A 17,254-nucleotide genomic window follows, 5' to 3' on the forward strand; every position below is an offset into this window, starting at 1 on the left:
AATGTTTACCCAAGCGGACAGGAAGCTTCTTGTAGTTACCGTAAATTAGATGGAATTGCTAACATGCTTTGACCAGCTGACGGTAAGGGGTCATCGATTCATGCTGCTTTCACCAAATTCTGACCCTCCCATGCAACAGAAATCTGTATTTATCTGAGCAGGCGATGTTCTTCCATTGCCCAGTGTTACAATTATTGTGGGTGAGCCGGCGAGATAAATCTGACACAATTTACAGCTGTCTGTCTAAGGGCTTAGTCACACGGGCGTTTATTGCCGCGATTTGCGCATGCGCATGCGTCCGGCGACTTTTTAAAACCATTGCTTTGCAATGGTATCGGACACATGAGCGCTTTTTATGCGCTCGTCCGATAAATTAGAGAACAGAAATCGCAGATCGCACCTATCTGCGATCTGCGATTCCTGTTCTCTTCTCTATATGCGCTCAACGGGGCCGGCGGCAGCAGCGCCGACCCCATTGAGAACATACAGAAGACAAATCATTCTTCTCTGCCACAGCTGGAACAGCTGTGGAAGAGAAGAACAATGTTTGCCCATTAAATTCAATGGAGCGGCAATACAGCCGACTCCATTGAAAGCAATGGGCTGCCGGCGTGCGCGGGATGAATTGTCGGTAAGGGGTTAAATATATAACCCCTTACCTGCAATGCATCCTTAAATGTGAAAAAATAAAAAAAAAGGATGTACTCACCAGCTCCCGGCAGCTGGAGATCCCGGCGGTCGGCCTGCAGTGGGTGTGAAGGAGGTGTGACTCAGGCTTGCCCCTGATTGGCTCAGCCTGAGCCAATCAGAGGCTGATCTCAGTCACACCCATTCATGAATTCATGAATGGGTGTGACTGAGACTTGCTTCTGATTGGCTCAGCGCTGAGCCAATCAGGGGCAAGCCTGAGTCACACCTCCTTCACACCCACTGCAGGCCGACCGCCGGGATCTCCAGCTGCCGGGAGCTGGTGAGTACATCCTTTTTTTTTATTTTTTCACATTTAAGGATGCATTGCAGGTAAGGGGTTATATATTTAAGCCCTTCCCGACAATTCATCCCACACTCGCCCGCAGCGCTTGCATTCAATGGAGCCGCTGTATTGCCGGCTCCATTGAATGCAATGCGCTGGACAGCTCCGGCCCGTTTCTAATGAAACGCGGCTAGGAGCAGATTTTCGGGCGATTTTTGGGCCGATTTTTCGGCGCCGGTCACGCGATTTGCGCATGCCCATCCGTCATGCGATGCGCAAATCGCGTGAAAAAACGCCCGTGTGACTAAGGCCTAAGTGTGCACTATCTTTTAGACAGTATTAGTAAATCTGCCCCGATGATTTTATGTTAAAGGGGTAGTTCGCTTCTGGCAATTTCTGATGATGTAATAATACCATTGATCTCGCCCCAGTGATCAGCTGTAACATGTATGCAAGCCCACCCGTAGGTATACATTTCCTCTGCAGCACCATCATAGGAGAAATGAAGCATTACACAGCTCCTGTTATATTCAATTTCTGCAGTAAGATGAAGAGGTGCCATCTAGGTGTTATGGCAGCCTTGGGCCTTCTGAAAGCCCCCAAAGACTACCATGAGTGAACACTGTATACTGCAGTACTATAGATGATTGCACATTTGAGCCAAGAATAAAAGTGGAAAAGCTTTAACCTCACATCTATTAGAACCAATGCTTTTTAATGGCAGCGATCACATGTCCGTTCTTTACCTGCGCACAAAATATCGCATCGGTAAAAATAGGGCAGTGGATTTCAAAACGCAAGTAACTGTGGCATTGAGGATTTTTGGGATGTGAAACCCTTGGATGCTGTCACATCCAGGGATTTCACCTTGTGGTCAATGGGGCTGGCGGCAGGCAGAGAAGACAGCATACAGAAAAGATCGCGATCCTCTAGCACAACTGTGACGGTTGTGGCCGTGGATTTCTTTATCTCCGCGGGAGGTCCGCTCATCACTAAACACTGTGACAGCATTGTCACAGTGTCCAGTAACAAGGGGACTCCACACGGGGATGACGAATTCCCCTTGAAAGCAATGAATGGCTGTCATTCAGTGGTTGAGCGCTGCCTCTGGTCACAACACTCAGCTAGGACAGCAGTCAGAGGGAATTTGCCATCACCACATCCTCAGGCAGATAGTTCCATAGTCTCACCGCTCTTAAAGTAAAGAACCCTCTTCTATGTTGGTGTAGAAACCTTCTTTCCTTTAGACATAGAGGAAGACAACTTGTCCCACAACAAACAAGCCCTCGTGTAGCTGTCATTGGAAAAATAAAAAAAGTTATAATTTTTTTTTTTAAGTGGGGAGGAAAAAATAAAAGCAGAAAAAAATGCCTGCAGTGGGAAAGGGTTAAAACGATAGCATCTGTAAATAATATACCTTAATGCACAGTACTGTTTCATACATCTAACCCACGAGCGGGAGAATGAATAGAAGCAATGCTTTTATGATCCCTTTACTATACAATTTTTTCAAACCTTATATTTTCCTGGGTAGACTGCCTCAGCAAAAACCATTCCCTCTGCCAAAATGTACATTCAAAGTGTGCGTGATATTTGCCAAAATCCCTTTAATTATCGCTTTTACAAAGCATTTCAAAGAGAATAGAGTCATTGTTGATACGTTTCACGGAGAACAGTGGCAGCAACAAAAAATTACCAAGATAATTGCTGTTGAGAAATAATTTGACTCCATGGTTAAAGATCCCAATTAAACAAGAGCGGCACTGACCTATGTTGCTACACGAGTGTTGTGTTATTAAGTTAGGAAATGCATGGACTAAGAGCGCCGTTAATTTTCCTTCCTCCTCTCCTTCCTGTTTATATTTTATAGTTCAAATGCAAATCAAGTGTATTGGATATTTTTTAATTGATAACAAGTTGGCATTTAAAAGCAATTGATCATATATTTTTTGAGATTTTCGCCTCCCACTAATGAAAATCAATTGTGTGTTTTTGTTTTTTTAAATTAGGACACTACAGGGAAGGAGGTGCATCATAACACTCAATCAAAGTTCAGAGAAGATCTGCTAATTAGACACCACTTGGTAAATCATAAATAGGGATTTAAAAAAGTTTTCAAACTTTTGTCAAATGGTTACCTCACCTTAACCCTTGAGATGGATTAAGGCTCCTTAATAACAAACTGGAAATAAAAAAAAGTAATTAAATAAAATCACCAAAAAGTAAAAGACTTTCCACATTGTTAATTACTTGGAACATTAAAAATAACTTTGCTAATTGCACATCACAATGCCTATTATATCACAAAGCCTTATAATTAATTGCATTTTATTAACATGAAAAATAAATTAGCACATTACTACAAGAAGAGATAAAGATCTTACTGGTTTTCTGCAGGCAATGTAAGCACAAAATTTAAGCTTCTTGCATATTTTGCTTAAAACTTATGTCCACTTTGTCAACTTTTGATGATTCTAATAGAAGATATGATAAAAAAATTTTATCCATGTTTTAGATTAAGTTTTATTGTATAATTATGTGATTCAAAGGTAAGTAATTCTGATTAAGGATGCAATCAGACAAGCAATTTTTTTTCAGCTCCTATGTGCTGTCACAGCCGCAGCAAGGGATAGCAATCCGCTCCCATTGCTTTTAATGGGGCAGCAGTAGCGCCGACCCCATTAAAAGCAATGGGATAGCATTGCAGTCCTCAGCCACTGCTGTGTCAGCTGCGGCAGGGGATTCTTTCACCCCCATTGCAGTCCCCTCATCACTGAACACTGTGACAATGCTGTCACAGTGTTCAGTGATGAGGGGACCTTCGTTGAGGAGCTGTGCTTATACAAGCACAGCTGTTCCACACACATGTAAAAAACAGCATGGAGCTTTGGTCACGTGCATTTTGCACATTCGTGGAACACATTTTTTTAGCACATATGCACGCAAAAAAAAAAAAACGCTCATCTGACCGAGCCCTAAAATTAGCTTTTCTTTTTTTGTTGTTTTCATTGTGTAAAGGGGAACAAGGGTTTTTTTTATTTCTTTTGTGTTGAAATGTTTAGATGCCAAAGTCAGCAATGACTGCAGCATTTGTGGGGTTAAACGGTGTAGAAGAGTGATTAAGATGACCAAATTTTCATGATTTCACTCCTTTTCCAAGTTAAACCCCATCTTTGACAATCAGAGAGCAAATATGCTCTTTAAGTTATGTGGGGTGATAAGATGAACAAAAAATAATGTCCCCCCTCTCCTAGGACAGTAATATATACAGAAGAATCACAGGAGCTAGACTTCCCTCCTTACCCACACACTAAAAAAACACAGATGTAATTTCAATCATCTCCAAGTCAAACAGATGTAAGTCTGGTTTATAAGGGCTGTGAACATACAAGAATGTTAGCTTTAAAACAAAAAAAAGGTTTGGTACCATGTTAGCCAGTAGAGCAAAGTGTGATTGTTCCTAGTTAGAGAAACCAAGTCATCTTTAAGATATGATACCTTTTAATGGCTAACAAAAATACATGATGTTACAGCAAGCTTTCAGATGTTCTATAGATTCTTCCTCAGGCTTACTACAGAGACGACACCCATCTTGACCTAAATACAAATGTTCACACACAGAAATTTGCGACTTAAAACATTACCAGACAAGATGAGCAGAGAGGTAAATACTTAATCAGTCCACTGCTAAGGAATGTGACAGTTGTATGATGTGTGTTATCTCTCCTTCAGACCTGCACTGTTAGATTTCAAATGACATCTAAAGCATGTTGCTAGTCCTTATAGAACCCGAGCTACAGCCATTAAAAGTAGAATTAGCTCTGTTTACTCCAAACTGTAATGTCCTTTCCCCACAAAGCAAGTTGAGCTTGTCCAAAACTGCTGGGGATGGGGGGGGGGTTTAAGCAAATTGAATGTTATTTAGGGATCCTATGTTAATGTCAGCTTTGGTATCTGGTCATATTTTCCATCCATCCTCACCTTTTAGCTATGTAGAGTGAGGAAACAAAATTACTGTTAAGACCAAATGTCCATCTAGAAGTCACTATCAATGTCACAATCTAACATACAATAAAAAAAATAGACATTGGGAGAAGGAAAGAGTTCTCCATGCCTCTTTTTCTGGCATGAAAATAATGATTTTCCTTTTTCAGTATTCTACATATAGTAGTTCTTGTCACACTGGGGCTTGTAACCATTTCAAAAATGTTGTTCATCCACATGACCTGTAACAAAGGGACCACTAGATTCCGTTACAAAAAGATCACATTAATAATATTCTTGGGAGTATAACCAGCCTTGATTACTCAGTGTATGAACATATGCATAGATTATTACTGGCATTCACTGCAGGTTCTGTCTGAGTGAACAGATGGTGAGTGATGCCTGTTTTGTATGTGGCTCGCCTTGTTTAGTGTTGTTGTGTTTTACTTCGAAGATCTTGGCTGAGTGAATGAGATGACTTCCAATAAGATTGCTCTCATATTATCTTCAGTCATTTAACCAATGCATTAGGATTATCTAAGTTGTATTAAGTATCTCTTATTCCATCAGAAGCCTGTGTGACATGCAAATGGGAAAGATCCATTGTTATTGCTCTTTGTGCATTTGCAAATAGTTGGGTTGTTTTATATTAGTAGGCCACAGTACAGGCTAATGCAATGCTATTTGGACAAATCAGTGTACAGATGTGGCTTAAGTTTCATTAAGGACTCCAGTTTATAATGCAAAGCAAGACAAGGACAGATACAAACAGGCAAAAAGCAGAACAGCAAATTATAGACAAAGAAAGAAGGTCTGGATTAAAAAGAAACAAGCTAGACTAGGAACACGATGCTAAAAGCATACAAGAAATACTAGATATAAATGGACATAGCTTACGTTTTAACCAGCAAAACACTACAGAAGCAAGGAGCGATTAAAGAGAAACTAACCAATTAGGAACTCCTCTCCAAACTGGACTGGGCTACAGCAATGTGGTCAGCTGACCTACTCTAAGGGATCAACGTATGATAGTTATATAACTTCCGCAACAACAAACTAGAAGACAGGAAATTACAAAACAGGAGGAACATTCCTGCTGATCATGACCTAATTATACAGCAATATCCTTATGTTCTATCAGTTTATAATAGGTAACATGAGATAAAGAGTGATGCAAACGGGAACATGTGTCATTCAGATAGAAAAGATCCATTGTTACAGCTGTTTGTGCATTTCTAAACAGTTGATTATTCATATGCTTAATACAATTCTAAATAAACAAGTCAGTGGACATATGTATTCACCCTTACCTTGCCTTGAATATCATTAAGGACTCCTGTTTTCTGTTTGTTTTTATCTGTCCATGTCTTGCATCTCATTAGAAATTGAACAACAAATGCTAGGCTTAGAAGCAAGGTCTAAACTAGAAAAAAAAACAAGCTAGACTATAGGAACAAGGTACTATAAGTATACAAGAAATACTGGATATAAATGTACATAGCCTATGCTATAACCAGTACAACACTGCAGAAGCTAGTGATATTTAAAGAGAGGCTAACCAATCAGGGACTCCTTTTCAAATTAGGGTGGAGTACAGAAATGTGGTCAGCTGACCCACTCTAATGGATCACCTGTGCAAGAATGGCATGGCAACTGCCCCAACAACAGATTAGACAACAGAAGATGATGAAACAGGAGGAAGATTCCTGTTGATCTTAACATATACTTGCTTATACAGCAATACATTTATATTATATTGGTTTATAGTAAGGCTAGATAATAAGTTATGTCTGTTTTTTATTGACATTTATGTTACCAGTCAACACTTTTAAACCTGTAATTTGTTAATTAGTGTTACTGTGTGACTCTAACACGGTGACATTTAAATCTTATTAATCGAATATAACACGTTAATTGTGCTTACATTGATCAAACTATTGACTAGTAATAACAAAGCTGTTTCCTAGATTTCGACTGTGGAGATGAGGGAAGGTTTCTTTCTCCTGCATTAGTCTTATGGAACAATTTAACGGTTATTTCTTTTAGAACATAGCATGATACAGAAAGAGTATAGGGGAATTATCATGGAAGAAGTAGAGGCACATATAGTATAAGATTAAATCTTTTTTTTTGTATTGGATGTCAAGCATCTTGATGCCATCTTGGTTTTGGATTTCCAAGCTGTTTATTTCTACTGTTCTTAAAAAAAGTGTGCTAAATGTGGGGTTTGTCAAAAACTTGAAACAATACCAATATTTTATCACACAAGTCAAAGACTTTAACCAGAAATATTATTCCTAGAGGTGGAAACTAATGATTGGCTAACTTATTTGCCATATGTGTTTTATAGTTATTTATATATACTTCTGTTAGTGTCCATAAAATTGCATCAGTTATCATCAGTAATGTTCTCTTCCATCGTGCTTCCATTGTTTTGGATAGGTTGAATAGTACAGCTTGCTGTGTTTCACCATTTAGTTAAAAAAAAAAGAGGAAACCTGATGAGCCACAATAAAGTCAATGGAATCCACTACGATCCATTAAGCTTTCTTTTCTAATGTATTAGAAGCTTGTCTGACATGGATTTGTTGGAAAATGAAGCCTTAGTCCAGGTATATATACCATCTTATACACTCCATAGTAGGAAATTCATCCATCTAAGTAACACAGGCAAAGTAAAGTTTCCAAGGTTGGCAGTGAAATCCTGGCCCTGGCTAATCTGCTACTCATGACCGGGCCTCATTGGAATTGTGTAGATCACTGTATTTTCCCATTCTAATGTGGATTCACACTAAAACTAGGGTCACAGATCTAATTTCCAAACAGGGAAACTCCAATTGTAAAAGGTGACTTTAATGAAGTGGCCTTTCAATACGTTTACATTAAGATTAATGACCAATAAACCCACTAAAAGAAGAAGAGGGTGGTGGTGGCCCTGTGGTTAACCCTGTTTCCTTGCAGTGCTAGGGTCCTAGCTTCAAATCTGACCAAGGACAACATCTGCAGGGAGTTTGTATGTTATCCCTGTGTCTCATAATAATCACTTTTATTTATATATATACATGCAGCACTTTATAATATAATTTGATATTTTTTGTCCCCATTCGGGCTCCAATCTATATTGACCTATTAGTGTGTTTTTGTAGTGTGAGAGGAAACCAACCCAAACCCAGTGAGATCATACAAATTCCATGCAGATGTTGTCCTTGGTCAGATTTGAACCTAGAACCCCAGCACTGCTGGGCAACAGTGCTAACTGCTGAACCCCCGGACGAACCACTACCATCTTTTTCTTCTCCTTCTTTTTCTCCTTCACCAATTTTAGATGTATTGGTGAAGTCTCGGTTTGGTTTGAACTAATTCGGACTGAACCGTACTTTTGATTGAAATTCAGAAAAACGTCCAGACTAGAGATGAGCGAACGTGTTCTTAACGAACACTTACGCACCCAGACACCGGCTTTAGCGAGGACTTCAGTGTCCGCGCGTAAAGATTCGGCCGGCGCCGGGGGGCGGGAAGAGGCGCGGCGGCGCGGGCGGCAGCAGCGGGGAACAGGGGGGAGCCCTCTCTCTCTCCCTCTCCCCCCCACTCCCCGCCGCACCCCCCCGCGCTGCCACGGCGACCCCCGAACTTTTTTCGCCCGAGCACGGAATTGCTCGCAAAGTTCGGTGCTCGGGCGAAAAGGGGCGGAGCCGAACACGTTCGCTCATCTCTAGTCCAGACCAAACTTTTCAAAAGTTGGCTCATCACTATTCATGTCCAACCTATATGCCAGACAAGCCCACCGATAGCCCTTTCCATACTAAAACAGCATGAAGCTATTAACTTGGACTAAACAGGAAAAAATTCTCCTATTTTCCGAAGACTACAAAGCAGAAGTATAATGCTGTCAGGCTGTGAAGTGACTGGGCTTGGCAGGTGAGCAGTACTTTTACACTGAGAGCACAAGTTGGAAGGTATTTACTACTTCATGAATATGCATCTATATTCCAATCATCCAAGCCAGGGACTTCAATCCTCAACCTCCTTGTCATATTTCTAGCGTAAAAAAGTGATATTTCAGGAGACCGCTGCAACCAAACAGGGATTGATATGTTAACTTACACTGTTGAATGTGAGGATCTACTTTATGAACCTGGAGTACATAAATAAAACATGTTACAGGAGCACGGCGGATTCATGCATCACTGCCTGGATTGCAGACAATAAGAATAAAATTCACTCATACTGTGACTGTGAGCTATGTCATTTTGAAAACACAATAGCTACTTTAGTATAAAGTGGACCTGTCAGCCTGGCATAAAACCATGCTGGGGTCTTTAAAACACAAAGTAAGGATTTTGTCTAATTCATTGTGAGCACAGAGGCAGAAAGAAACTTGGGTGATTACCTTTTTAGTTGGCATCTCAGAATTAGAATGGGTAATTTTCTAAAAGTGTATTTTGAAGCAGATTTTGTTTTAAAGGTCATCTCTTAGCTTCACAGGCCCATGTAATTAGGGAATCTACTCAGGAGGTGAGTAAGATCCACCTAAGATTTGGCACTTCTAATTGTTCTAGAAGACTAAAAGTGGAAAATGAGAATATAGAGTGCACTTGATATGTTTGTCTAGCCAACAGTTTAGGAACTATTTTAAGGGGTGGAAAAATACCCAGTAGCTCAATTCGAAGATGCCCATAAAAGGGGCTGTGTTGAGTTTTACCACCTTTCTTTAGGATAGATAATAAAAGCCTAATCTGTGGAGGTCTCACCATTGAGACCCCCACTGATCCCGAGAACGGTGGTCCAGTGTCTCCTTCTTCTCCTTGCTGAAAACTCACTGCACCCCCACAGTAAAGAGGAGATTGAATGGAGCGAAAGTCGTGCATGTACAGTACTGCCCCATTTATTTTTAATGGAACTGGCATAAATTGCCGAGTACTTGTACTCAGCTGTTTCTGTCGGCTCCATTGGAATGAATGGAATGGTAGCATGCAAGCATGACCGCCGATATATTTAGTCTCAACATCACTACAGGTTGGTGCTTTGAGCCCACGGTGATGAGAAGAAGAGGATGCAGAACCCACATTCTTGGAATTATGGGGTCCCAGCAGTGAGACCTCCACAGACTAGACTTGTATCACCTATCCTCTGGGTAGGTGATAAAATTCAATTGTAGTATGGCCCCTTTAAATGGCGTATAAGACAGTGTCTGCTTTTGCCTCTTCTACAGACAAAAGAATATTGAGTCCCAGTTCTGATCCCTACTGTCCATTGATCCAGTATCATTCTGTCCTGCACTTAAAGTATACCTAACTTTTCAGAATAAGCCACCATTGGTATATACATGAGGAATAAGATATATTTGGCCATTTTATGATTTGTATTCTGCTTTTATCACTAGTTTCCCCTCTGCAGTCTCTATCTCTAATTTTCAGTTCTCCTGAGCTGGTGGGTAGAGACTAGCTGCTATTTTCTACTATACACAGCAGAGAAAACTTAAGATTTTGCTTTCTAATTTTCTGTAATGTATGCAGAGAAATAACAGGAACATGAAGGACATTATGCAGCAATACTGAGCAGTGTGGATGTGATTTTAGTATCCATAAAATGGTAAATTACTAAGAATTAGCTGCAACAGCCATGTCTGTGTGTCTCTTCTTCTCCCCTCTCTTGAACACAGACTTCTATGAGCAGCATGAGACAACCTCCACTCCCTGTAGCCTGTCTTGTTATCTCTGTATCTACAGATGTACTTCACTTGATAATAAGAAATGGGTAGCAAGTTAGAATGAAGTAAAACTCCCTACTGTCCAGCGCTTTTGAGGGATTTTTTTTTAGCACAAAAACATCCTTTTAGGTTAAAAAAAAAGTAATTTGCCCTTTTGCTAATTATCATATTGATTATCATATAAGCATAGGTTGCTTGAAATGTAAATGACCATTCTAGCATCTTTGGCATTATTTCTAAATTCTCACTTGGTTTCACTATAGTACAGTGGTCATGCAGCAGTTTTTCAGACCAAAAGGTCCTTCCTCAGTCTTATGCCACATTTAAGTGGTGTTGATATAGAACTTCTCTCAATATAGATCTAGAATGCTGTTCATTTTAGGTGTCATTGTCAATTAATATACAATAGCAACCAACAAGGCGCTAAACTGGTATTGCCTTCCAAATTCCAATTGAAAGTTCTGAAGGCAAAGTATTGTTCCTAAAAAATTATCTATTTCCTTTCATCTTCTTAAAGAGATTATCCCACTAAAACATGTATCATCTATTCACAATGCATGATTGGGGGGCCTGGTTGCTGGGAACCGCAAAGATCATGAGAACGGTGTACCTCAAATTCTCTTAGTAAGTGTAGTAGCAGTGCACATGTGGGACCATCCCTCTATTGACTTCTATGGGACTCAGGGAGATTGCTCAATGATGCACTTGCTTATCTCCATAGATAGTGAATGGAGCAGTAGCTGTGCATGTGCACCGTTGCTCCATTCTCTAGGACAACTTGGGGTGTGCTGTTCTTGTGATTCCTGAGTATCTCACTAGTTGGATTCTAGAAGATCATACATTTATTATCTATCCTATGGATAAGTCATAAATGCTTTTGGTGGGAAACTCTGTACACTACCCATAAGTGTGTCAATAGTTTGACTTGTATGGATACATGTCAGCACATTGCACCAATAAGGAACAGTGTGCTGAGACCACCACACATGCCTAAAACAAAGGGGCCAAAGATCATGATAATACGCCCATTCCCTTGACACTATCATCCGTGGAATAATCCCTGACTGGCTAAATATTATCATGTAGAGTATTAACTCTGCAAGAGCTCATTGGATCTATTCTGCAGGAGAATTGGCTCTTTGGCGACTCCTAATCATCTAGTCTTTCAATGTGGCCCATCAAAGACTATTATTAGTGTAAAAAGAACTGATAGAGTTGAACCCTGTTTTATGTTGGCTTGCTAATAGTTTGGTTTGGTGTAAACCGGAACCTTGGGTGGTTCATCTTGATCGCAGCTTCTTCTTCTTTTTCTTCTTCCTTCTGCCTCCTCCATTATAGAAGAAAAAAGAGAAAGAAGAAGAAGGTGGAAGAAGAAGAGTGAGTTCTTCTACATCCTCTCTTCGTCCTTCTCATTCTTTCTTCTTCTAACATCTACTTCTTCAGTGTTATACACCAGTTTGAGGCCTTAGTCAGACGGGCGTTTTTACGCGCGATTTGCGGATCGCATGACGGATGCGCATCCGCAAATCGCGTGACCGGTGTGCGCAAGTCGCCCGCAAATCGCCCGAAAATCTGCTCCTAGCCGCGTTTCATTAGAAACGGGCCGGAGCTGTCCAGCGCATTGCATTCAATGGAGACGGCAATACAGCCGTCTCCATTGAAAGCAATGCGCTGCGGGCGAGCCCGGGATGAATTGTCGGTAAGGGCTTAAATATATAAGCCCTTACCTGCAATTCATCCTAAAATGTGTAAAATTAAAAAAAATTGTATACTCACCTTCTGCCGGCAGCCGGAGCTCCGAGCGGCCGTCCTGCAGTGGGTGTGAAGGGGGTGTGAGTCAGACCTGCCCCCTGATTGGCTCAGCGCTGAGCCAATCAGAGGCATGCCTCACTCACACCCATTCATGAATTCATGAATGGATGTGAGTCAGACCTGCCCCTGATTGGCTCAGCGCTGAGAGGCAGCAGTCACTCACCCATTCATGAATTCATGAATGGGTGTGTGAGTGTTTTCAGCCTCTGATTGGTCAGGGCTGTGACCAATCAGAGGCAGATCATTCAGCAGGCGGGGATTTTAAAGCCCCGCCGGCTGAATAGTGCCAAGAAGCAGTTCAGGAGAACTGACAGCGGCCACGGCTGGACTCCGGCTGCAGCGGAAAGGTGAGTATCCATTTTTTTTTTATTGTAACACATTTTAGGATGAATTGCAGGGAAGGGCTTATATATTTAACCCCTTCCCGACAATTCACCCCGCGCACGCCGGCAGCCCATTGCTTTCAATGGAGCGGCTGTATTGCCGCTCCATTGAATTCAATGGGCAAACATCGTTCTTCTCTGTCACAGCTGTTACAGCTGTGGCAGAGAAGAATGATTTGTCTTCTATATGTTCTCAATGGGGTCGGCGCTGCTGCCGCCGGCCCCATTGAGCGCATATACAGAAGAGAACAGGAATCGCAGATAGGTGCGATCTGCGATTTTTTGTTCTATAATTTATCGGACGAGCGCATAAAAAGCGCTCATGTGTCCGATACCATTGCAAAGCAATGGTTTTAAAAAATCGCCGGACGCATGCGCATGCGCAAATCGCGGCTAAAAACACCCGTCTGACTAAGGCCTGAGGGGTATTGGTGAAGTTCAGGTTCAGTTTGAACTAATTTAGACCAAGGCAAACATTTTGCCCAAATTTGTCGAACCAGCTGAAGCAAAATTTTGAAGAGTTTGCTGACCACTAACTATTACTTCAGCCTCTATTATCCCATATGTTAACATGTGTATGCAATTCAATAAACTTTTGATGCAAGTGAACAAGATTAAACATCATTCAAGCTGCAGTTTACATTTTACTCAGAAGCCCAGTAAATCACTTGGGCCAATTATGAGTATCACCCAGTATGTTTGCCAGTATCCTCTCTTATGTTCCATTATTAGTTTTTGCAGTTTTGCAAACTATAGAAAGCTAAAACAGTTTCACTGTATCAATAGATCAAAGAGAAATATATCATTACCCTCTGTTTGATAGACTAGTTAAAGCATATAAAGGAACATACTGCGGGCTCTTTGTAGTTACTATGGCAAGCAAGTTTTCTATTCATTTTTGGCATCAAAGAGTCACCCCAAGGTCACATTTTCCTTGTTAGTATACACACTGATCTGTGCTGTCCTGACGGCTTCACAGTAGGGGACCATGTGAGAGTAAACATGGAGGAATTCATTTCCGACGGTCACAACAGTTATTAATTATAGACTGTTAATAAAATGTGAGAACCCGTGATTCAGCAATATACAGTAACTTTATAACGCATGGCACCATATTATATGTTTGTAATTTAGTGGAATACAATTGCATCGTTTGCACATCATAAATAGTAAGAGTCCTCATGTTTATGATATACTTTAAGGCTATTTTCACACAAGCATATTAGAGGCACTTTTATGCATCCGTAATATAGATGAGTGCCCCAGCTCAACTTGCGTCTACTCTTTTTAAGGATCCATGATGATCTGAGTTCCAGTCAGTAGACCTGCGGTTGGGCCAGGAGGCTAACCCATTTTACTGACACATAAATATGTCAATAATACGCAATAATGGCTTTTCTGAGTTACATATATGTGCAAAAGAGTAGGAAAAAAACTAAATTACACATGTAGCAGCACTAATTTAGAAATCAAATGCGCTATATAAGCAGCGTAGGGGCGGGATGTGCCACTATGCTATTTGCATAGCATGACAGTTGCCATTCACTTCTGAGCAATTTAAAAAGGAGCAAATCATATTTATTCCATTAGGACATGCCCATTTTATTCTAAGTCAAGCCTCTTTTTACCCTGACAGTAACACTGCCCCTTAATGACCCCATTACAATAATAGTGCCCCTTAGTGACTTCCTTACTGTAACAGTGCCCCTTTCACAGTAATAGCACTAATTAGTAACTCCCTTACAGTAATAATGTTCCTGAGTGACTCCCTCACAATAATAGTGCCCCTTAGTAACCCCTCAAAGTTGAAGTGTACCTTTAAAGTCCCTGTCACAGTAATAGTGCTCTCAGTGATCTCCTCCCAGTTATAGTGATCCTTTGGGTTACTTTCACAGTAATAGTGCCACTTAGTGGCACATTAGGAGTTATAATGCCCCTCAGTGACCCCCTAAAAGTACTAATGTCCGTTTGAGTTCCTGTAACAGTAATAGTGCCCCTCGGAGACCCACTAATCTTAACAGTGCCCCATCATACCCATCTTCAGTGATAATTCCCCTATTGTTCCCTCTCAATAATGATTCCCATTCGGCAAGCAATACCCCATCTACAGAATAGGGGATAACTTGATGATCAGTTATCCTAGCAGTTGGACCCCCACAAATTCACATAAATCACTCTAAGCAAGTCCTGAAATTTTGACAGCAGGTGGCCATGCATGTACATGGCATTTACTTCAATAACAACTGCCGGAGATAGCCAAGCTCAAAAGTTTGGCATTCTTTGGCATTCCCAATAACTTCAATGGTATCATGAGATTTTCAAGTGCCTGAACTCTGCTATCTCTAGTGGTCTCATCGAAATTAACGTTGTAGTGGCGTGAATGCATGGCCAAACTGCTGTCTAAATTTAGGGACCTGGCAATTTTTGTGGATTGGTTGGGATCTCAGCAGTTGGGCCACCACCGATTGGCTGAAATGGGAATACTCCTTTACGACAGTGCTTATGGTTCAGGACAGTCCTGCTGAATTTAGGATACATAAAAGACACATAATAGAATATAAAGAGTTAAGCTAAAATGATAAATATTTCATCACATACCTACCTTAGTTTGTTTTCAATCAGCCTGAGATTGATTACATTGTATCAGCCCTGAATGCTCCAGGATTTCACATATACTGTAATTTCAAATATTGACATAAGTTAGGCGAGTGAGAACTTTGATGTTTTTTTCCGAGCATACATTGCTTCAAGAGAACGTATCATCATCAGCCTGGAGCTGCTGACTTTAGATTACCTCTATACTCATTTCTCTAGCAATTGGGTAGTGGATGCAGAGAGGCGCTTTGTATATAGATGAATGGAAGGCTCACACTGTAGCATCAGGCTGTACTGATGAGGAGATCATTATTCCTTTTCTTTTTTTTTTATTTATTGAACTCATAAGCAAAAGCTGAACTGGAATGTGAAATTATCTCCAAGTCATTAGTTAGATCAATGCTTCTTAGATTGGGATTGATATAAATACGTGATTCATTCAGGTCAGAATTACTTAATCTATAGCAGTTAAAAAAACAGCTCTCTCCTCCAAATTGGAAATGGAATTTCGCCTTAGACAGCGAATGTGAAGTGATACAAACAAAAAGTAAATATTTCACAGATCTTCATTCCAGGCTACACTCAAAGGCATCTATTAGGCTCTCTTCACATCTTCATTGTGGCTTCCATTTATAATAGAAGCCACAATGCTGTGACAGACTCTAGAGGCGCCAAAAAGCTTTTCAGACTTTGTAATGCCTGCCATATTGGTTAGCAACCTATAATTAAAGCCTATGGAGACTTATGTGCATCAAAAATTAATACACGCATATCTTACTAAGTCACTGCAGAAAAAAAATTATGTACTACTCTTTTTTAGCATTGAGTTTTCCTTTTCATACATTTAGAAAGCCTCATACTTGGGTTGCAGATTTTCAGATGTTCAAATTTCTGACTAAGGCAAGTTACACTGAACAGTACTCCTCTCTACATTTTAGTTTGAAGGTCTCCAATATGCTCTGCTAATTTTCATTTCAGTTTGCACAATGTGTAGCCTATGTGTTTTAAATGACAGCATGTACACTCAAATATGTATACCACATGATCTGTATCACAATAGATGTAATCCCTGATTTTATAAACCGTTGTATTGACATGCCCACTGGAACATGACTTTTTCTGGAATATCTGCAAACATTTCAGCTACTTGATCCACATATATAATTCACTGCATAGCCTGACTCCATTGTTGCAGTGATGTTTCCAATAAACATGCTTGGTGCTACAGTATTTGCAATGTTTTTTCCCCTGCTAGCTACAAAATTTATTTCAATATATCTGCCAATATATCATCCTGGTACAATAGGCAAGTTTATCTGTACTATCGATATTACCTCCTTGTAATTAGCACTATACCTGGTTAAGAATGTTACCATTGTTCGCTTCCTGTCACTATTCTTACTCCTTATGTCCTGTGTTTTTGCCTTAGACAAATCACATCTATCCTTTCCTGTTACTAATTCTGAGTCACGAACAAGGGTCCATTTAAGACACCCCCTTTCCCATAACCTCTTCTTCTTTGTAACTTCCTGTATTTTAAAAGTATTATACTTCGTGTAGGGCCATTTAAATCTAACTATTTGTCCTACTGATATAGACTTAATTGCGTGCTTCGGGTGTAAACTGGTAGCATGCAGAATAGTATTCCCAATGCTCACAGCGCTGAGCCAATCAGAAGCCGCACTCAGCCATTCAAAAATCCCTGCCTCTTGAAAGTGCTGGTCTGATTGGCTGAACACTCAGCCAATCGCAGACAGCGCTCAGCCATTCACTGAATGCCAGCTGCATGCTGCCTGT

This window comes from Eleutherodactylus coqui, chromosome 4, assembly GCF_035609145.1.
Source record: "Eleutherodactylus coqui strain aEleCoq1 chromosome 4, aEleCoq1.hap1, whole genome shotgun sequence".
NCBI lineage: Eukaryota > Metazoa > Chordata > Amphibia > Anura > Eleutherodactylidae > Eleutherodactylus > Eleutherodactylus coqui.